Source organism: Ictidomys tridecemlineatus, chromosome X, assembly GCF_052094955.1.
Source record: "Ictidomys tridecemlineatus isolate mIctTri1 chromosome X, mIctTri1.hap1, whole genome shotgun sequence".
Taxonomy (NCBI): Eukaryota; Metazoa; Chordata; class Mammalia; order Rodentia; family Sciuridae; genus Ictidomys; species Ictidomys tridecemlineatus.
The window spans coordinates 68,703,378-68,726,777 of NC_135493.1; the positions used below are offsets into that span (position 1 = coordinate 68,703,378).

A 23,400-nucleotide genomic window follows, 5' to 3' on the forward strand; every position below is an offset into this window, starting at 1 on the left:
CCAATCAGAAACCTCTCTCTCCAGAGGTCTTGTGGGCTGTGCTCTGTGTCCTGTGCACCTGTTGTGACAGCTGTTTTGTATTAGGCAATTCAGAAAGAGGCTTTGTGAGCTAAAGACAGTCAATGTTGCAAGCACTGTGCAGAGTTAGTGACTTCAGGAGATGGGGGGGAGAGGATACTATAGGTACTTTGATATCTCTTCTAAGCCCCAGTCACTGTCCCAAGCTGGAGTAGCTCCAACTAGAGATGTCAACAAATGTGTCCTAAGAGGGAGGCAGCTGGGGTGTCAGGTGGGGCCAGGCGGTGGCATTGTGCAGTGTGTTCAGAGATGCAGTTCTGTGCTGTGCAGTGTTGGGGCTGGCAGCGGTCTCCAGACAAAGTCTGGTGTCCCCAGGTGCAGGCTACTGACTGAATGTAAGGTACTACTGCAGTGGTTGCAATGTTCCAAGATTGAGGCAACTGGGGGAGCCCCATGTTGGTAGATGGGGGTCCATATGGGAGTGGTAGCCAAAGGTCCTTTGAGTGGGCAGCAGCTGGGGGGGTCCTGCATGGGAGTGGCAGCCTGATGTCCTGTGTGGGTGAATGGCTGAGAGCACTGCTCTGATGCTAAGGCCTGGGGACCTGCACAGGCACAGGGCTGGGACTCTTGTGTGGGATCAGCAGTCCAGATCCTCTAATAACTCGCAGAGAAACAGTATTTCCACCGCTTGAATCTCAGGTCACAGAGTGACACAGAATGCAGCCTCCCTCTATTCTGCCATCTTAGATCTCCTCTTGTACTTCATTTTAACAGAAGTGATTCTAAACTTTACCTGCTATAGGTTTTATATAGATAATCTTTATGAGATGAAGAGAGATTTCTTCAATTAGAAGTTTACTGGTTTTTAAAACTGTGGATTGGTATACAATTTATCTACAGATTTTTCTTTGTTGAAATAATTCATTGAAAAAATGCTTTGTACATTATATTTCACCAGAGTGAAAGAAAGAGAATATTTCATATTGAGATAATTTAAAGCATCAAAATGTTCATATGATCTTAACGCTTTGCATATCTGGGCTCTCATACAAAATATCTTCTTAATGCAAGAATGTGAGCATGAACAAAATTATAGTAGGTGGTAAAATGATCCTGAAAAGTACTACTAAAAACATAAAAGTATATTTGCTTCAATTAATCAAATATGGTTATACCAATACTAACGTTGAACAGGAAAACTCCACATCCTACATCTAAAAAAAATTTACAAGAAAAAGTAGCCAGAAAATATGGGAAAAAAAGGAGAAATGAATTGGGGGTTTAAGGGGACTAATACTACCAGTATTGAGAAATGAAATGTAGGATGTGTAGACAAACATATGCAAATCTATCACACAATTAACACAGCTCTCAAATCACTATTTTTTACTTTGTGATTTTTTAAAATAGTTTTTTAACTGTCAATAGACTTTATTTATTTATATGTGGTGCTGGTAATCGAACCCAGTGCCTCACATATTCTAGGCAAGTGCTCTACCATTGAGCCACAACCCCAGCCCTACTTTCACTTTTTATCAGTGCATTATAATTATAAATAGTTGTGTGATTCGTTGATACATGCATACAATACAACTATATAATTTGATCAACTTTGCTCCTTAATACCTCCCCTTTCACTCAAAATGTAGACCTTTTAGTAAATGTTATTCAGAGAACTAGATTGTTATATGGAAAAAATAAAGCTGAATTCCTTATATGATAATTTCCTAAGGAATCAACAATTTGAATTTAAAATTTGATAACCACAGAAATATTAGAACAAAATATCCCCAAGGTATAATACGAATATGAATATGAATGTGAATTATTCTATGACTTGAGAGGGAAAAAATTCCCTATAGAGATTCAAATTGCAGATTCAATAAGAGAAATGGCATATATTTTGAATTATATAAAATATAATTTAGGACAACAAGTATATGAATAAAGAGTTCATCATCACTAATGATCAGGAAGTGAAATGAAAATTATAATAAAATATAACCTAGTCATTATCAAAAAGACAAAATGTATCAGAAGCTAAGAAGATGCAGAGAAAGGGGGAATGTCATACTCTAAGGTTATGTAAATTAGTATAGACAATATGGAGATGAGTACGAAATGTTCTTAAAAAACTAGAATTGTAATTATGATCCAGCAATCCTATTGTTGGGTATATATTCAAGGGCAATGAATTCAGTTTATAACAGAGACATCTCAACTCTTATGTTTATTACAGCACTATTCACAGTAGCCAATATATGGAATCAACCTAAATGTCCATCAACAGAAGAAGGTATAAAAATGTGGTATATTGCACAATGGAACATAATTTTAGATATGAAAACCTGTCATTTACAGCAAAATAATTGGATCTAGAGAAAATTATGTTAAGTAAGACAAGTAAGTCACAGAACGACAAATACTGCATGTCCTCACTTAAATGTAGAAGCAAAACGTTGATCTCATATGTGTAGAGAGTAGAATAGTGTTTGCCAGAGTTTGGGGAAGGTGGAGGGAAAGAAGTATGGAGAGAGGGTAGTTTATAGTTACAGGAGTACATTGGAGATGAAAAACCAATTATAATGTTCTATAGCACAGTAGGGTAACTATGGTTGAAATCAGTTAATTATATATTTCCAAATAACAAGGGAAGAGGATTTTGAATATTCTAAACACAACAAAATTATAAATGTTAGAAGTGATGGATATACAAATTGCTTTGATCCGAGCCTCACACTTTGCATGCATGTGTTGAAACATCATATTACAAATAAAGTATATTGAAAATCTACCAAAATATATAAAATATTTACAGATTTTTCCCATAGAACTAGGATTAACATAATTATTATAAAAATGGACACTACTAGAACAAGAGAAAAACCAACGAACAACCTTATGGAAAAATAGCCTAGAGAAGCGAACATAAAATTCACAGAAAGAAGATGCAGCCATCCCCCAAGAATATGAGTAGGCAAGGCTCCACTTTGCCTCTAAAAATCTGAATGCAAAATCAAATCACACTGAGGCATTCTTCTTCATCTACATAGACTGGGGAAAACCCCAAATTAGAAGTAAGTAAGATTAAATGTAAATAAAGCATGAGTAACATCTTTACACTTACCAAAGAGTGATTTCCAAGTTATTATTGCTAATAAGGTAAATGAAGGTACAGTATCCAGGATGTCAGTATTTACCTAACATAGAAACATATGCTATGTTTTAACAATACATCATGGGAGTATAATTCATGACATTTTTTAAAAGAATGTCAACAGATGGAGGGAGAGATAAGATGGCAGGACTGGGGATAAAAGCTAGACATTTTGTAGATGTGAATTTGCAATATGTAAAAATTCTAAGCCATCATAATAAAAAATAAATTCAAGAAATAATTTTGAATAAAACTTAAAAGTTAAAAATATAAGTAAACATGGACCTAAATTTGTTCCCAGTTTGCTGACAAAACTCATAGAACAGTTCTATTCTGAATGACATCTTGCCAAATTAATTTGACTTAAATTCCTGATGATGAGCTAGGGCTGTGGCTCAGTTATAGAGTGCTTGCCTAGCATATGTGAGGCACCATCCTCAGCACTACATAAAAATAAATAAATAAATAAGATCCATCAACAACTATAACTAAAAAATATTTTTTAAAAATTCCTGATGAGATCCACCCCAAATACCAAAGGATCTGCAATGATAGTGACTGATCAGAAATAATAAGCTATCCAGTAGCAATGAACATTGCCAACATACACACTGTTGTCTTGAACTATCATTTTCTGCTAAATGGAAACAAGGCTCTTTGGAGAAATGGCTGATTCCAAGGCTGGGGTGGGAATTTACAAAATGAATCTGGAACATCTCATCATACAACATAGAAAGGGAATTTGAAGAAACAACTAGGATTGTGCCAAAAGCACTTTGGATCCAAGTAGAAGAGGTTCTCAATGGCCAAAGGTGGGACTCTGAGAGCAACAATAGAGATGATAGTTTCAAAGAATTAAATAAATAAAAGATGTTTAAATATGGTAAATTATTCTGCCTTGCCTAAATGAAATGTGTCATTAGGTAAGCAAATGGTAGGTGAGCAAATGGAGAGTTTTATTTATAGAAGGATGCCACCTCATTAATGACAAAGTAGTAGAGTTTTGAATAAAATCATTTTGCAAACCGAATGAGATAATGGATCTAAACAATGACCACCAGAGGATGCAAACATCACCCAAAGAAAGGTAACCCCCAACATGAGCATCCTGCTTCTGCAGGTATTCATGTTACATCACACCCAGCAAGACCCTGAAGAGTGGCCCTTACAGAGACCAACAGGTGCCCTTGTGCTGCTGTGCACACTGCTGTGTACCCAGCTGGGCCTATATGATTGTCTTAACTGTGAGTCTCTACCCCCAATGCTGTGTGTAACTTCGTTGTACTCACCTGGGTCAGCAGAATGTCCCCACCCATGCAGGGTCAGTGGAGACTCAAGGGTTTTCCTACTGTTACAAGCACCACACTGAAAGTCATCAACTACCAATGAAGAAATGATACAAAAAGTCACTATTGTGTCCAGCTGGAACCAAAGTTAAAAGAAAAGCAATGCCTCAAGACATATTTACAGAAGAAAGCCTTTCAATATCAAAGCCACACTATGAAACTGGTAGGAATAATAGAACAAGTCTTATATGCAAATATCAACACAAGGACACACGTTGACTTCATATGAGGCCAATAAATCTTCAGCAACAGACCCCCCCAAAAAAATGAAAATTGCTGAATTAATTGAAGATAATTTAAGATAATCATTCAAAGGAAACTCATTAATATATAAGAGAATAAGACAGCCAAAGAAATTAGGAAAACAATTCATGACCTGAATGAAGAAATAGAGTAAAAATAGAGATAATAAAAAATAACCAAACAAAACTCTTGGAACTGAAGGACTCAATAAGTCAAATAAAATATATAATTGAAAGCCTCCAAAACACAAGCAAAAGAATGTCACCACTTTTAGTCATGTCTTTTGATATATCCCAGGCAGAGAGATGTGTGCTTGTGCGCACACACATACACAGAATGAATAAAGAAATACCACCAAGAATTATGTGATCTGATTAAGGAAACAAATGATAGAATTATGTGTGCTTCAGATGGAGTAAAGGAAATAGTACAAAAACATATTCAATGGAAAAGTAGCTAGAAATTTCACCCAACATTGTAAGAATTACAGACATCCAGAATCAGGAAGCGTAAATCACCTCTAAGAAAATGGACCATGAAATGTTCTATTCTGTAACATATTATACTCGAAATGTCAAAATCCAACACAAAGAAAGAATTCCAAATACTGCAAGAGAAAAGCACCAGGTTACATTTAAGGGAGCCCTCATTAGACTAACAAGAATCTTTTCAGCAGAAAGCTTACAGGTCAGGAGAACAAAAGGATGACATATTCAAAATCCTGAAAAAATAATGACTGCTGACCAAGAACACTGTATCAAAAAAAAATATGTATATATATATATAATGCCCATCTGGTACTGATGAATTTCTTCAGTTTTTGCTTGTTTTAGAACAAAACAGGTTCATATATATATATATATATATATATATATACATACACACACACACATATACATACATACACACACACATATACATACATACACACACACACATATATATACATATACAAATATGTATGTACATATATACATGTGTGTGTATATATATATATTCATATGTGTGTGTGTGTGTGTGTGTGTGTGTATGTGTGTATAATGGAAGGATAGAGAGGGAGAGACCAAAGGAACTTCTAGATCTAGAAGGAAAAGAAAGATAATGACCATCATGAACACACACTTAAATAAAGGAAGTGGAAAACAAGAATGGATGCAAAAGAAAAAGAAGAATCAGGGGCTGGGGTTGTGGCTCAGAGGTAGAGCACTTGCCTAGCATGCATGGGGCACTGGGTTCAATTCTCAGCACAACATAAAAATAAAATAAAGATTAAAAAATGAACAATAAAACCTTATTAGAGGAGAAAAACAAACTATAAAAATGAATGCAAAATAGAAAGGGACAAAGGATATTCAAAACATCCAGGAAAAAAAAGAACAAAATGATTGTAGTAAATCTTTTTTAAAAAACATTTTTATTATTGTATTATGATTACGCATAATGATTTGGTTCATTTTGACATAATCATATATCCATGGAATTTAATTTGCTCCTTTTCAGTCCATACCTCCTCTTTCCCTCATTTTCTCCCTCCCCTTATTCCCCATCCTCTATTATACTGATTTCCATTGATTGATAGATTGATTGATAATTAGTGCTTTACATATACATAAAGGTGAAATTTACTGTGGTATATTTACACATGTCCACAGAATAATTTTGTTAGATTCCTTACACATTTCCTCCCCATTCCTCCCTCCTTCAACGCCCTTAATCTCTTCCTTCTACTCCACTTGTCTTCCCTCTACCCTTACCTCCTTTCTATCCCTTACACTCTTGCTTCCTCATGGGAAAGAAAATTTTTGACCCTTGATTTTCTCATTCTGGCTTATTTCACTTAGCATAATTCTCTCTACTACCATCTATTCACTGACAAATGTCATAATTTCATTCTTCTTTTGACTAAGTAAAACTCCATTGTGTGTATATGCCACATTTTCTTTATCCATTCCTCTACTAACGGGCACCTATGCTGCTTCCATAACTTGGCTATCATGAATTGTGATGCTATAAACACTGATGTGCCTGTATTGCTATAGTATGCTCATGCTAGTTCTTTTGGATGAATACCAAGGAATGGGGTAGCTGGGTCATATGGGGGTTTTATTCCTATCCTTTTCAGAAATCTCCATACTTCTTTCTGAAGTGGATGTACTAATTTGTAGTCCAACCAAAAATATCTGAGTGTGCATTTTCCCCCACAGTCTTAATGAGAATTTATCTTTATTTGTTTTCTTGATGATTGTGATTCTCACTGGAATGAGATAAAATCTCAATGTAGTTTTGATTTGCATTTCCCTGATTGCCAGGGAAGTTGAAAATTTTTTTCATATATTTGTTGTTCACTGGTATATCTCCTTTTGAGAAACACTAGTTTAGATCTTTTGCGCATTTATTATTATTTTGCTTTGTTTTGTTTTGGTACCAGATATTAAACTCAGGGTCATTCGACCACTGAGCCACATCCCACTATTATTTTTTATTTTATTTTGGGATAGGGTCTCACTGAGTTGCTTAGTGCCTCGCTTTTGCTGAGGCTGGCTTTGAACTCATGATTGTCCTATCTCTGCCTCCCAAGCCACTGGGATTACAGGCATGCCCAGCTTGCATATTTATTGATTGGGTTATTTGTTTGTTTTTTTATGTTAAGCTTTTCAAACTCTTTTCAAACTCTTCCAGGAGACACATCTTGGTGGGTCCATACATGGCTGAAGAGGAAAGAGAGTAACCCTGTACCTTCCATGTGTCTGAAGGTAAATGTCCAAAAAGTCTAGCTATTTCCCTCTCTTATTTTTATGAAGCATTAATCCAATTTATGAGGGTCCAGCTCTCATGGCCTAATCATCACCTAAAAGCCCCATCTCTTAATACTTTTTCATTTAGGATTAAGTTTCAACATAAGTTTTTGAGAGGATGCATGGATTCAAACTATAGCAACTTTCAATACATAGCATCACAGTTCATTGTCAGTGGCTATTGCAACATCTGTGTGAAACACTTTTTTTTCTCTTTTTAATGTTGGCTTATTATAATTATGCCTAATAGTGGGATTCATTGTGACATATTTGTATGTGCACACAGTTTAATGAATTTCATTTCCCAGTATCTTCTCTTCCTCTCACCTCCTCACTCCTGATCTTCTTCCTCTACTTGTTTTCTTCCTATTTTCATGAGAACTCTTTTTTCCTCTTTTCTCTTTAGCTTTCTAATATGAGAGAAAATAGACAACCTTTGACTTTCTGAGTCTGGCATATTTCACTTAACATAATGCTCTCCATTTCTATCCATCTTCTTGCAAATGACATAATTTTATTCTTTATGGCAAAATAAAACTCCATTGTGTCCATATTTTCTTTACTCAAAAGCATTAAGGTCAACATACTATAGCAATTCTTAATATTTTTAATATCTATTTTTTAGGTAAAGATGGACCCAAAACAATGCTTTTATTTCTATGTGGTGCTGAGAATCGAACCCGGGTCCCTCCTGTGCCAGGTGAGCGCTGTACTGCTAAATCACAATCCCAGCCCAATATAGCCAATTTCTTCGACCAGCCTAAGTGTCCTGTAATTCTTAATAGCCAATTTCTTCGACCAGCCTAAGTGTCCTGTAACAGAAAAATGGATAGACTATGTGAAACAATTTTACCAGATATATTTAGAGAGAAAGATACAGAAATAATTTTCTGAATGTGAAGTTCATTAAATACTGTAGTATGTCTCAAGGAAATGTTAGCATCTCTCTCCATGGAAGTCTTGCCAAACTTAAGGGCCCTCAATGTTTTCAGAAAACTAAAGTGATATGGCCCCATGATATCTTCCAGACTAAGGATTACAGGCTCTAAAGGTGTGGAATCAAATGGTATTTGAAATGTTATGGATAATTATCATGTTGTGGACCTTAAAAGAAATAGACAAATAAATGTAATTAGGCTTGAAATTACTTAGCTTTCCAACTCAGCAGCTTTGCAGTTCCACAAAGAGAGCAGACTTTCTCATCTTTCAAACAGAAGACTAACAAGGAGATCTTTCTTCCTTGAGGAGGCTCATCTACTAAATCTCCCTCTCAAGTAAGGTTCATTTGCAGGAGCAAATATCTGAGGTATCTAGACTCTCTAGAGACAAAGTAATTAGCTTTGTTACAAACTGAGCATTGATGAACCTTGCTGGGTAAGGGAGGAAATTAAGGAAATGAGGGAAAGTTCGTCTGAGCCATGTGTTGCTCGGCTGTAAGGTAAAAATGTGGAACTCTCAAACTCTATGTATGCTCTAATTATGATGGTCTGTGCCTCTGTTTCAGTTCTCAGCTTGATGGACCAAAGTGGCTTATCCCATGTGAGCCTGCTTGTCTCAGGGATCCAACAAAAAAAAAATCCCTCAGAAATGGGACACTTCTCAGAAGAGCAGTTAGGTGATTTTTACCCCCCAGGGTGGGCCTTCGTCAAGTTTAGCAGTGAAGAGAGGTATAGGGTAAGAAAGATAAGGGTCTTGGTTTTAAACAACCACAAAGCTCCCAGTCAAGACGGCCCCTTTGTTCTAAATTCCCTCAATTCCAACCAGCTGTTACGGAGCGGAGCGCCACCTCTGTGTGGAAGCACTGTTTTTTTAAACACTGGGGACCTAACAATGAATATGGCCAAGGCCCCTGTTACTAAGATGAGGTGTTCACCCAGATGTGGTTTTCACCTTTCCAGAGCTCAGGGCTGTGCAAACATTTCTCGCCAGAATTTCAACTTGTCTTTCAGCCTCCTAATTAATTCCAGCCAAATTCCCATAAGTAAGAGACTGGAATAAACCAGTCTCCCCCACGCACCCTCCCGCCCCCCTACCAGGCAGTGTGCGGCTTCCTTCCTAGCAGTGGTGGGGCGGACTTGGGGTAGGCGGAGGCGGGCGGTACGAGGTGACCTGATTTCATTCGCCACGCTTCTCGCTTCGCGGGCGCGCGCCCACGTGACCACCTTCCCCTAAATAAAGTTGAACAGTTCTGGGCTGCGCACAGTTGCTGAGGGAGACATCGGCTCCAGTGAGCTTCTCTTGCTGCAGCAGTTTCCAGCTGGCACCTCTGCCCCCTCCCCACAATCCTGCACCTTTGGAACAGCGGCATCATCCAGAGCCCAGCTCAGTTGAACCGCCCAGGTAGGCCCCACCCCCACCCCCGGCGCCAACTGGTCCGCACACCAACAGATGCCTGAAAGGATGGGTGGGTGGGTCGCGGGGCTTTGGCACTGGCTCTCGGAGCTGGGCTAAAGAGATGGGGTGTCAAGAGAGAACGAGCTCAATGTGTGAGAAAACACTCATGAGGACGGATGCAGTTCGTGTGCATGGGTCCTGATGAGCGCTTCAGGATTTGGGGAGTCAGCATTAGACTACAAATGGGAAAAGTGTGGTTGACTGGAATTCTGAAAGCCTGGGGTTCCTCCCAGATCCTGCCTCATTCTTCTATATATCCTTGAGCAAAAAGCTTTATTAATCTTTCTGCACCTCAGTTTCCCCATTTTCAAGAACTGGTTTCAGACTCCCGCCACTAGGACTGGTAATGCAGCTGGGGGCTGGGAAGAGACAATGGCGGAGAGCGTGGCGCACCTGTGCTGAGGGCTGTGGACTTGAGGCACCCTGATAGTCCATGGAGGTGGAGGCTGTCTCGATAGTGGGGGGTGTGGTCTGTGGGGTTGAACCTGGTCGCTCAGTCCTAGGATGCACATCCCCATGACACCTGCTTGTGGATCCAGCTGTGGCTGAGAACAGAACTGTGGCCTGAGGGAGCGCAGGAGCCACTCGTTCTTTCCCTTTGCTGGCGTCCAATACAGATTTCTGTGCTTTAGCTGTGGCAGCAGGACCCCCAACTTGCTAGATATGGCTTCCTGTGAAGCCGGGTTCTTCCCTGGCTGCCCCCTTTCAAAGACAAGTCTGCTCCTGCTCACTGCGGGAAAAGGAGGGGGAAGGGAAGAGAGAGCAGTAAGGAGGGGCAGGAAAAGAGAGAGAGAGAGAGACAGAGAGAGAGAGAGAGAGAGAGAGAGAGAGAGAGAGAGAGAGAGAGAGTGTGTGTGTGTGTGTGTGTGTGTGTTTCTTGCTTTGCGCAATTGGGCATCTGTGTGTTGGGGAAGGAAGTGGATACCGCAGGGAATTCCCAGTCATCTAGCCCTGTCAAGGATTCAATCAGAAACCCCTGAGCTATCATTCTTAATTCAAGAGGCACCCCACCCACCTCAGAGCTGTCCTTGGGGAAGAATTGGTATAACTGAGAGACCACACCTCGGCTGGAAAAGGGGTAGGTAAGTGGGAGGCTAATGTTCTGGAGCCCAATAATGATTATCCAGCTAGCCCCATCTTGAGAGTGCTTTGAATACACAGGTTTCATCCAATATTGAGGGAGGGGGTGGAAGAGAGAAGGAGGTAAAGGCAGGGGGTGGAATGGAGGAGCACACCTACTGACTTCAGGCAGAGGGTAGCCCCTATGCATTCTAATATTATCGTCGACAGCAATGGCAGTTGTACTGACTGCCTGAATGACTAAGAAAACTTAAAGAGGAAAGCTCCCAAGGCTGGACATTCTGCACTAGATCCTAGGCCCTCTGGGGAAGGGTAGAGCCAGGGAACAGTTTAAGCCCCTAAATCTTCCCTTGGTTTGCATCTGAAACTGCAGTCCTCTGTCTTTGCTGGATTGGAGCAAGATAATGCTCCTGCCTGGAAAGCAAATAGAGACACAATCTGACTTTTAAATCCAGTTTCCATCCCTTACCCACAAAATGCCCAGTAGTTGCTTGTCTACCTCTGCTAACAATGCACTTTTAACTACTCCATCCCTCAAAGGCTAATTGTTTTCCTCTCAGAGTACCCATCCCCTCCATTCCCATCAACAAATCTCTATTTAGAATGTCAACCCTTTGCAGAAGATGAAATGGGATTTTAAAAAGAACCAGCCTTCATTGTGATAGTGGTGAGGAACAGGTATAATAACCCTTACATGTGCAGTAATGAACCCACTTCCCCTCTCTGGGTCTTAGTTTTTATTCCTGCATAAAGCATGTATTTAGGTTAGTGGGGAATTGTGTGGTTCATTGTTCATAGGAGACACACATACACTCATGAACTGACAGCTCATGATATAGCCAAAGATAATTAATTGCTAAATTGTTTTGTAGAACTTAAAGTGTCAGCTATCACTTCTCACTCTCTACATCATTTAATATATTGCCTTTTCACTTGATTTCCCTTCATCCACATAGATTAAAATGGAAATCAATGCACAGCAACCAAAAACCTTGATTGAGAGGAAAATAATCTGCTAATATAATTTCACTAGACTCAAAGAGGGAAATAGGTATACAGTTTGTTGTGGAGGAATAAAGAAGAGATAAAATATTTTAATTATGTGGTTTTCAGAGATGAGCCCCAAGCATGTCCAAACCTGTATCACAGCCCTGGCTGTCTACCTTTCCTTCCTAATGAGTTTAAGTGGAGGGGAGTTCAGCATTAGAACAGGAAAGTGGTGGTATGCTGATCTTTGTTCCTTCTTGGTAGAACAATTTTGAATAGCAGTGAGGTAACTTAAATTTAACTCAGGAATTGTTGCCCTAAAAAGACTGCCTATGGACTTAGTGCCTTAGGGTTAGGCTGTTTTGAAGGTGGAGGTGTTTTTTGTTTCTGTTTTTGTTTTGTGTATAAATACTATTTGAAAATATTTTTAGACAAAGGTTAAATGGTAGAAGTTTCTCATTTCCATATATGTGAAAATAAAATTAAAATACACAAAGCAAAACCCAGCTACTCTTACACTTGTATCCAAGAGAGAACAAGTTCAGGTCATGGAATCTGTTTTTATTTCTGTGTTCCTTTTATCAATATCCACTGCAGTAAAATCTATAAATGGTATGGGAGAGATTTTTCCATGGGGAAAGGGAAAGATCAGAAGGAATAGAGAAATTTGTCAAGAGAAATTGAACACCAGAGCAGATTCTCAAAGGCAGCAGTAAGTGACTGATTTAGATTGGTTTTTCCAAGTTCCTAGAAAATGATTTTAGAACAAAGAAGAGATGTTCAGCCAGGCACAGTGATGTACGCCTGTAATACCAATAGTTCATGAGGCTGAGGTGGGAGGATCATTAGTTAAAGCCAGCCTCATCAACTTATCATGCAAGTATTTTTAAAAGTAAATTTTTTTGTGTGCTGGGGCTGTAGCAACTTAGTGAGACCTAAGCAACTTAGTGAGACCCTGTCTCAAAATAAAAAATAAAATAGAAAAGGGCTGGGGATGTTGCTCAATAGTTAAGTTACCCTCAGTTCCATCCCTGATGCAAAGCAGGGGGTGGGGGGTTACATTGAACACTCTCCCAATGACACATGAAGTTTGAAACTGCAGCTGCCCATCTGTATCTATAGTCATACCCCTCTCATATATAAACACATGCAAACACACACACACACACACACACAGACACACACACACAGACACATTTTAGTTGGAATAATTTTTATTGATTTGACTTGAACTCAAAGAATAAGTGCCTGGAATTGACAGAAATTGTTCCATCTGGGACCCATCTTCCTAAACTTCCGTTAAAGCTTTAATTAGGCTAAACACAAGAGATGGGACAAGATATTATGTGAACTTAAGGAAATATCTAATTGGCTTAAAATTTATTTTAAATTTATCCTGTAGTTTAAAAAAATGTACTTTAAAAAAGATTTGTAGTTATAGATGAACAGAATGCCTTTATTTTATTTGTTTATTTTTATGTGATGCTGAGGATCAAATCCAGCGCCTCACTCATGCTAGGCAAGTGCTCTGCCACTGAGCTACAGCCTCAGCCCAAAACATTTTACTTTTTTTAATTTTTTTTTTTTTAGTTTTTGATGGGCTTTATTATCTTTATTTTTATGTGGTGCTGAGGATCGAACCCAGTGCCTCATGCATGCTAGTTGAGCACGCTACCACTGAGCCACAACCCCAGCCTCCCTCCCCAAATTTTATTTTTAATGTATGACTTGTATTACTAATTGTGAAAGTTCCTTCTGAGGGTAAATTTTTTTTTATTCATGTGATTTGACAGTGGCAAGGACAAGAGTAGCAACTCCAGGTTTATTTTTCTTTTCTTTTTCTTCCTTTTTTTTCTCTTTTTTAGTAACAGGGATTCAATCCAGCTGTGTTTTCACCACTGAGCTACATTCCCAGCACTTAAAAAAATAGTCAGTTGGTTAGACTGACTTTAACTTTGAATTCTCCTGACTCAGACTCCAAAGTTGTTGGGATTACATATTTGCACCATCATAGCAGCTACTTTTCTTTTGTATACTACTCAATTACATTAATAAGAGTCTACCTTGGAATATAAAGTAGAAGGAAAACTGAGTGGGGGTCATTTTAAAAGTTCTTTAAAAAGGAGTTTGCCAAAGGACACATCTTGCCTTGGTTGTCTAGGACATCTCAACATCCTCCCTGACCCACACTAAATCTTTAATCCATGACCAACTACAACTGGGAGCTTGGTATTTCATTTTCTGCTGCAGTCAGATAATTACTTTCAAAATGACAATATTCTTAGTTGGAACTTCAGCCTTTTAAATAAAAATAAGGGGGCTTTATCAAATGGTATAAAGCCTCTTTCAAATCCAACAGCCTGGTATTCAATGAGTTGATGAAAATCTATCTCCAAACTTCATAGGTCCTTTTAATGAGGCCAGATAAAATCTGGAAGAGGGGTGATGTTATTTAAATTATCATTTGGCTTTGTGGGGGGGGGGGCTATGGAGAGTGCCCGCAACATATTTCTGCCTTCCAGTATCTGCCAAGTCCAAAGGAAGAAATATGCAAGACATCATTTTGCCTACCTTATTCTACCTGAATACATGGCTTGCTTTAAAACCAGGAGATACAAGGTAAAAGCTGTTTATAATGTAGTTAAGTGAAAACTACATTCTCAAAAGATAAAACTGCCTTGTTTCTGTGTGTAATTTTGTGTCCTTTCATCCAAGACATTTACAAAATGTAGTGGCATTGGATTCTTTGGGTGTAAATGGAATATAACCCCTACAAACACTTTAAGGGACTATCAAAAGATACATTTTGCTGGGTGTGGTGATGCATGCCTGAAGCCCCAGCTACTTAGAAAGCTGAGGCAAAAGGATTCCAAGTTCAAGACCATCCTGGACAATTAAGCCCAAGCTCAAAACAAATAATAATAATAATTTTTAAAAAGGGCTGGCAATGTAGCTCAGTGGTATAATGCCCCTGGGATCATTCCCCAGCACTGCAAGAAAGAAAAAAAAACTGCATTTTTCACATGGCATTCACTGAAAAGAATAAATTTCTCATATAAAGGAAAGTAAGGGAGGGTCAGATATCATAAATATATAGGAAATATCAGTAGATATGGAAAAGGAGATGTAGAAAGAAAGAGGAAGATTGGGAAAGGGGAGGAAATGTGGAATGAACTTTTAAAAATCATGTTATGTGCATATATACATATAGTATAGGTAATTCCACCTTTATGTATAATTAGAAAGAACCAATCAAAAATAAATAAATAGATGAGTGAAAGGCATATTAGTAGAGTAGAAGAAAGAATGAAGGGAGAGAAGAAGAGAGGTAAAAGGTAGTGAACATGAACTGAAATCAAGTTTCATGCTTATATGATTTTGTCAGGATGAACCCAACTACTATGTGTAACATGCTCTAACAAAAAAAGAATTGTTCACAGTGGACAGTATTCTGAGCTTAATCTTGGAGCCATTGAGGGAGCATCTTCACAGCATTTCTGCACTCAGGTGTGTTTTGTGCAGCAGTAACTTACGTATTTACTACCTATAGCAGAGACTTTGACCCTTAACTATATTTTATTTTCATTTGTATTATTGTATGTCACTGTTCAATGATTTTCTCATGTGCATATCCTTAAATCTGCTATGTTGTCTTTTTACTTTAATCAAAGTCTACCATATTTATTGCTCTGAATTTTCTTTAAAATTCAGCATTTAAACTCTATTGGAAGTTAACATATTGTGAAACATATGTGCTTCTTATTAGAGTGAAGACATTATTTACTTTTTAAAATAATAATAGTATGCCAGTTTATAGTAAACAGAAGTACATTAGAGTTGGAAAGTGCTTAACAACACATAATTAATAAATTTAGTTTCTCATTGCAGGGGAGGGCTAGTCTGCAGACTTCTAGTAAAGTTGCAACTATGATTTATAGAGCCAGAGAGCAGTTTGGGGGTTGGTACTTAATGAAAATAATAGTATATTGGTAAGTCTTTTGAAATGTGAGACAGTATTTTCTTAGAATAAGTTATTTAACATTTATTGTTTATTTTAGGTTGACTGTAGAATCAGTGTTCATGCACTGAACCCAGCCAGTAAAGGGTACTACTTTAGAATGGATGTTGAAAATATCACTGTGACATTATATGCCACGGGTTACAAGGATTAATGTTTCCAAAATGATTGTTCAACTTGGCTTCATATTTTAATTAGAGTTAAAATACTTACCAAATGCATGCCATTTTGGCTCAACTTGTTTTTCTAGGTTCCTAATTTTCTACTATTTTAGAAAACACTTCATTTCTGATTAAAAGCACCTTAAGGAATGATATCCTTGCTTCCAGAGTATAATGTTAATGAGAACTAATATCAAAGAAGCAGGAGACAGGGTTCTGCTAATACCTCTCTTGTAAAGTCACTAATATGCCATGCTACCTCAATGAGTTATTTGCATCTTGTATATGTTGCAGACACTCTTGCCATTTTAAAACTTTAGTTTAACTGCTGTAGACAAATATTAATAGAAAATTGACTCCACTTTTTTTAAACCAGCTCCTGAAGTAGCGTACTGAAGATTGCATTCATTTTTCATATGAGAGAATCCAAGTCGAGTCTTCTTTAGTCATCTTCAAGTTGGGGACTGTGAGAGAACAAGTTTCATTGTTGCCTTTTCTTCCAATGAGATCATCCTTCAACTTAGGATTCATGCCTGCCTTCTGGACTTCTGAGGACTATGAGAATATTAATAAGATGAATGCAACCATCCAGGCTGAAGCCACCCATCTGGATGCTCCCCTCTCCTCCATGGTGGCCCTGATAATAGTGTTGATAATTATTTTCTCATTGGTAATGACCTCCTTTGTGACATACTGTTTTCACAAGTGGAAGCTGAGGGGCCGCAAACTGCAGAGAGCCCTGGAAGAGTATCAAAGAGATCAAGAGAAAAATATATTTCATAGCCCTCCTGATCTTATTTCTTAAAATATTGTAAACTGACAATCGAAGGGCACCATCTGAAACAAAGCAACATGACAAGAAAGAACAAGAAATGGAACAACATGAAATAAGAAGAAATTAGATGTGAAAACAAGATGAAGTAAAACCATAGGCAACAAAATGACATGCTGCAAAATGACAGGAAGTGAAAGGGGAGGAGGAGAATGATAATTGTACAACAACTCTAAAACAGGAGTTCATGTCATAGTTCTGTTAATCCAACTGTTCATTGTTTGACAGTTGCCTATAGTTTCATTATAGATTATAAGCAACTTGGTGATAGTTTTTTTTCCCCTTTCTTTGTGTATTTGTTTTGTTTGGTGTAAAGTGAAAGCAAAACCATCATGTATTTTACATCTTCATTTTATTTACCAACAACCTTTGGATTGCTGATGGATGTGACTAAATAAAAGTTCTATACTGATCATTTACCTATGAAAGATGGCAAGATGAATATAAAGATAAGAACCGTGATATCAGGCATATAATATGGTAGTTTTATTTTCTGGCTAGTAATGTTTGCATTGAAGATAAGAAAAAGATTGCATAACCATAGCACATGTAACAGTGTAAGTACTGACTGTAACAAAATATCTAGATGTGTTGAAATGTAGGCAATATGTGTTTTATAAAAAGGAGAAGAAAATAAGTCCCAACTACCTAATAACCCCATCTCCTGAAGTTTTGCTTAAGTTATAGATTGCTTGAAATTAATATTAATTAATATATATGTTTGAAGCAAAATTCTTTTCTGGTAATAATGCTGTATGTATACATGTTTTGGTAAAAAAAAAACTTGTCATAATATGAATGAGATGGTTTTTAACAGTATGTGCTATGTAAGTATTGCTAACAATTAAAATGTGAATTTTCTTGGATGTTATAAATGAAATCTATTAAATGAGATCGTGTAAAATGTAATGCATTGTGGAGCTTACCAAACTGGATATAAAAGCAAACAGTCCTACTTTGTGACTCAACAAATATAGGTATTAAAAAGAAATTGTCTTTAATTTTTTTTTTGAGAGAGAGAGAGAGAGATTTTTTAATGTTTATTTTTCTGTTTTCGGCGGACACAACATCTTTGTTGGTATGTGGTGCTGAGGATCGAACCCGGGTCGCACGCATGCCAGGCGAACGCGCTACCGCTTGAGCCACATCCCCAGCCCCAACAACATCTTTATTTGTATGTAGTGCTGAGGATCGAACCCAGGCCCCACACATGCCAGGAGAGCGCGCTACTGTTGAGCCACATCCCCAGCCCATGTGTTTAATTTTTTAAAGTAGAAAAGGTCTGGGGTTGAGCTAAGTTAAGAGCAATATCTATACATCAGAAGATATCTTGAAAGGTAGGGAAGCAGGGAGATTGAGATTGAAGCAAAGATATTTCTTAATGATAAATTCATGGTTTAAAAAGTCCAAAGAGCAAAAACATTTACAGAGATGAAATAAATTGTCTTTTCTTAGGGAACTTAGATTAGGATTCAAAATGAACATTTAGGAAATAAACTAAGAACACTTAAAAACCATACAAAAGGAAATGCAAATGTATGTAGTGAATTCAATTGCCTTAGGTTCCACAATCCTATGAATATATACAGTCTATAAATATTTTTAAAAGTCTTGTTCCCACTACTTATTTGTTTATACAGGACCTCCAAACTTCTTTGCAAATTTACTGGGAGTTTCCAAAATGTGTAAGTTGGATATGAGGAGGGGGAAAATTATATTAACAATCAATATTTCAGCTCTACCGCTAAGCCACAACACTTTTTAACAATGATAAAAAGAGAATTATATTATAATGTTAATGGAAAAGAGTTCTAGAGCTCGCCTATCACGTGTGAGGCCCTTTGTTTGATCCTCAGCACCACATAAAATAAATAAAATAAAGGTATTGTGTCCAACTATAACTAAAAAATAAATATTAAAAAAAATTCATTCATCCTTTTATCAGGAAACAACTCCTGTGATAACTGAGTCCCATGATAATGACATTAATGCATGAAGGCAGAGCCCTCATGACCTGATAAACTCTTAAAGGCTCTACCACTAATGCTGTTGGATTTGGGATAAACTTTCTAACACATGGAGTTTGGGGGACTTTCTGCCAGTACATAACAATCATCCCTTTAATTCCAGCTTCTAGTGGAAGATTGACCTTCCTTTAATTTAGACTCTCAGAGGCATCCTCCTCAAAATTCAAATTTCTATGAACAGTGCATTCAAGGCACTATAAACTTTCCCTATTATGTATATCAAAGTCTTCCCAACCCCTTCCCCATGCTCAGTTCTAAAGCTATTCACAAAATTTAGCTATTTGATGTGACAACAGTTCACTTATTGTACTAAAATATGTATTAGCTATCTACTGTATTATGACAAATTACCATAAAATTTATCAGCTTACAACCACAATCATTTATTATTTTGAAGTTTCTGTAGGCCAGGAATTCTGGCACATATAAGCTGAATACTCTCTGACTCAAGTATTTTATTAGATAGGCAGTAAAGATGTTGGCCAGAAAACAGGCTCCACATGAAGGATCTGCTGGAGATCTAATTACACTAATGTATCTATTGACAAGATTTAGTTCCTCACAACTTATTGTATGTGGGAATTTCTTAGTTCCTTGCTATCTGTCCCTCTCTATAGGGTAACTCACAACAACTCAGCAGGCTTCCCTCCCAGGTAGGTGGGACTTTTATAGTCTGAGGCATGCCTTCATACCCTTCTCAGTATTTCTGCAGTAACTACATCCTAGTCATCCATTGTAAGAGAGATAATAAACTGAATATTTATGTCATTTAACACAATTATGTCAGGTGGCATATGGATTTACTTTAATTTAAAATAAGTACAGCAACTATGGTTAAATGAGATGAAGTTATTTTTATTAAGGAATAAAAATAAATTGTAACAAGAACCTTATAAAAATATTAGCTCTGAGAAAATATTCCAGTTAAAGAACACAATAGGTAGGAAAATTATATCCAACTGTACAATAAATTAATAAGTTGAAATTTTTTACTAAGATGGCTGTATGGATAGAAGGCAAAACAGAAATTCTGGTATGTGCTATTAAGTAACCCAGAAAAGAGACAAAAATGGGTGGGAAGAATTATGTGAAGAAATAACAGGCACTGGTGTTGTAGCTCAGCAGTAGAGCGCTCACCTAGCACATGCGAGGCCTTGGGTTTGATCCTCAATACTACATAAAAATAAATAAATTAAAGGCATTGTGTCCAACTACAACTAAAAAATAAATATTAAACATAGAAATAACAGACATAAATCTTCCCAAAGTAAAGCACTTTGATTGAAAGTGATTACAGAGTGCCAGCTCTTAGATTGAAATGGCTTATTCTTATGAAGATGTTGTATTAGTTGTCTATTTCTGTCATAAGAAATTACAATATGTTTATATTGTAGAGAAATTTAAGAATACCAAAGAAAGAGGCTGAGGTTGTAGTCCAGTAGTAAAGCACATATCCAGCATGTGTGAGGCCTCAGCTTCAATACCTAGCACTGAAACGCACGTGCATGTGTGCGCGCACACACACGCACAGACACACACACACAGAAAATTCTAAACACTTTTAGGCAAAAAGGAGATGACTTACAAAGAAATAAACATTTGACTTATGTCATAATTTTTAACAATGATAAAAGAGAATAATATTATAATGTTAATGGAAAAGAGCATTGACTCTAGAACTATATATGCAGTCAAAATATCATTCAAATGTGAGAATAAAATACAAATATTCCCAGGTATAGAGGACTCAAAACACTTGGAGAAAGTACTCAAATGTGAAGAAAACACATCCAGGAAGTACTACCGGAAATATGGTAAGAATTATTTTGCTAATTTTTTATTGTTTTAAAATTGTTCCAAAAGAGGGCTGGGCTAAGGCCCTGGGTTCAATCCTCAGCACCACATAAAAATAAATAATTAAATAAATAAATAAAGTTTAAAATTTTGTTTCAAAGGAGAAAGAGAAAATAACAAAAATTCACATGTTTGGGGGCAGGATCCATACATCTGTGTTCAATAATTTAATTAGAATAAACCACTGGACTTGATGGCATTTGCACACATGGCTTTTGTTTATTATAAATTGGCAAAGGAAGAAGATGCAGGGGATGGAGTCAAGAAGTTCACAGGTAAAATTTAAAATTATTTTCCATAAGTAGGGGAAGAAAGTCAAGATGGGGAGTTACACAGAGGAAGCTTCTATTTGCAGTAATAAACCACAGTAACTGGCTCAAATTTACAATGTTTCTGCCAAAGTAAGCCCACTTAAGATTTAAACTCCAAAACTTATTAAGGACTGATCATGCAGGCACTCTCTGCCTAGAGAAGCATTCACAATTTATAAAATTTACTGGTCCCTGAAGGAAAGCAGTATTCACCATAAACCATATTATTTACACAATCCAATGAGATACATCAGTGTTCAGTGTCCCAGGTGTATCAATGAACCTTTTCAATCAGTAACACAGGGAATATTTCAAAAGACAAATTCCCAGATATCAACCAATGGTTAGTTCTGTAGGAAGACACTTCTAAACTTATGTGAGAATAGAGAAATAGCAGTCTTGTGTATTAATGCTTTCCTGAATTTGCAAAATGAATCTCGTGTGTTATTTAGAAGTTTAAAAAAAACATTAACATAGGTTTTAAATGAAATAACCATAATAATAAATAAGACGTTTTTCAACCAACAGAAGAAAACTCAACCAGCAAACTCAACCAGAAAGGAGAATCATTTAGCTATACCAATAAATGTTTAAGGTATTCAAATTGTAGTCAGAGGTTTACCCTGAAACACAAATCAGCCCCAAATAATTTATGTGCCAGTTGTACAAAACAAGAAATATTTCATTCCTATTTTATATGATTATATAAAATTATATAATTCCTATTTTATATTCATATCCCTAGAAAATAGAAAAGGAGAAATAATTGCTAAGATCATTGTAAACATTAAAATAAAATTTAATAAAGGCAGTAGAATTGTGGCTCTAAAACCAGATGAGAATAATTCAGGAAAAGGAAATATGGACAAAGAAATTCAGCATAGTTGTAAAAGAATCATTTTGTAATCAACTGTGATTCATCGTAGAAACATATCTAAATATATTCAAAATAACAAAAACTTCGAATTCAATTTGTTACATTGATGAACACAATGATAAAAATTGTATATTTCTTCAATCAATATAGGAGCAAGCATTCTACATGCCCTAAATCCTAATTCTGATAAAAAAAAAAAGTCACCCGGACATGGTGGCACATGCCTATAATCCCAGTGGCTTGGGAGGCTGAGACAGGAGAATCTTGAGTTCAAAGCCCGCCTCAGTAACTGCAAGGCACTAAGCAACTCAGGGAGACCAAATACAAAATAGGGCTGGGGATGTGGCTCACTGGTTGAGTACCCCTGAGTTGAAAAAAAAAAGTCATACCAAACCAGAATCAGAAAGGAACTTCCTCAATCTGGAAATGTTATATCCTAAAAATTTAAACTAACCAAACATTCTATTTAATTGTATTAGTTATCTATTTCTGTGTGACAAATTGCCACAAACAGTAGCTTAAAACATATTTTTCAATTTAAATTTCTTTTTCATCATTTTTATTATTTTTTTATATCACAGTGGAGTATATTTTGAAATATTATATATACATAGAATAATTATAACTTGTTCCAGTTAGGATCTCATTATTGTGTTTGTACATGATGTGGAATTACATTGGTCATGTATTTATACGTGAGGATAGGAAAGATATGTCCAATTCATTCTATTGTCTTTCCTGTTCTGTCACCCCTCCCTTCCTTTCATTCCCCTTTGTCTAGTACAATGAACTTCTAATCTTCCCTTGTTGTGGGTTAGCATCCACATATTGGAGAGAACATTCTGCCTTTGGTTTTGGGGTTTAGCATGATATTCTCCAGTTCCATCCATTTACCAGAAAATGCTATAATTTCATTCTTCTTTATGATTTAGTAATATTTCATTGTGTATATATACACCACATTTTCTTTACCCATTCATCTGTTGTAGGGCACTGCAGTTGGTTCCACAGCTTGGATATTATAATTTAACCTGCCATAAACATTGAAGTGGCCGTGTCTCTGTAGTATGCTGTTTTTAATTCCAAGGAGCAGAATAACAGGGTCAAATGGTGGTTCCATTCCAAGTTTTCTAAGGAATTCCCATATTGCTTTACAGAGTGGTTACACCAATTTACAATCCCACCAGCAATGTATAAGTGAACTTCTTTCCCCATATCCTCACCAACATTTATCGTTGCTTGTATTCCCAATAATTGCCATTCTGAGTGGGATGATATAGAATCTCAGTATAGTTTTGAT

The 23,400-nt window shown here is 36.9% G+C and overlaps 1 long non-coding RNA gene across 1 annotated transcript in view; it reads left to right on the forward strand.

Moving 5' to 3' along the window:
- LOC120889005 (uncharacterized) overlaps window positions 1-18,022 on the forward strand; it is a 410,936-nt gene extending 392,914 nt beyond the window's left edge. The window contains exons 2-5 of the long non-coding RNA XR_005732707.2: window positions 7,444-7,517; window positions 8,185-8,259; window positions 9,064-9,899; window positions 16,576-18,022. This is a non-coding gene — a long non-coding RNA (uncharacterized LOC120889005). The remainder of the gene's footprint in view (window positions 1-7,443; window positions 7,518-8,184; window positions 8,260-9,063; window positions 9,900-16,575) is intronic.
- Window positions 18,023-23,400: the final 5,378 nt, after the last annotated feature.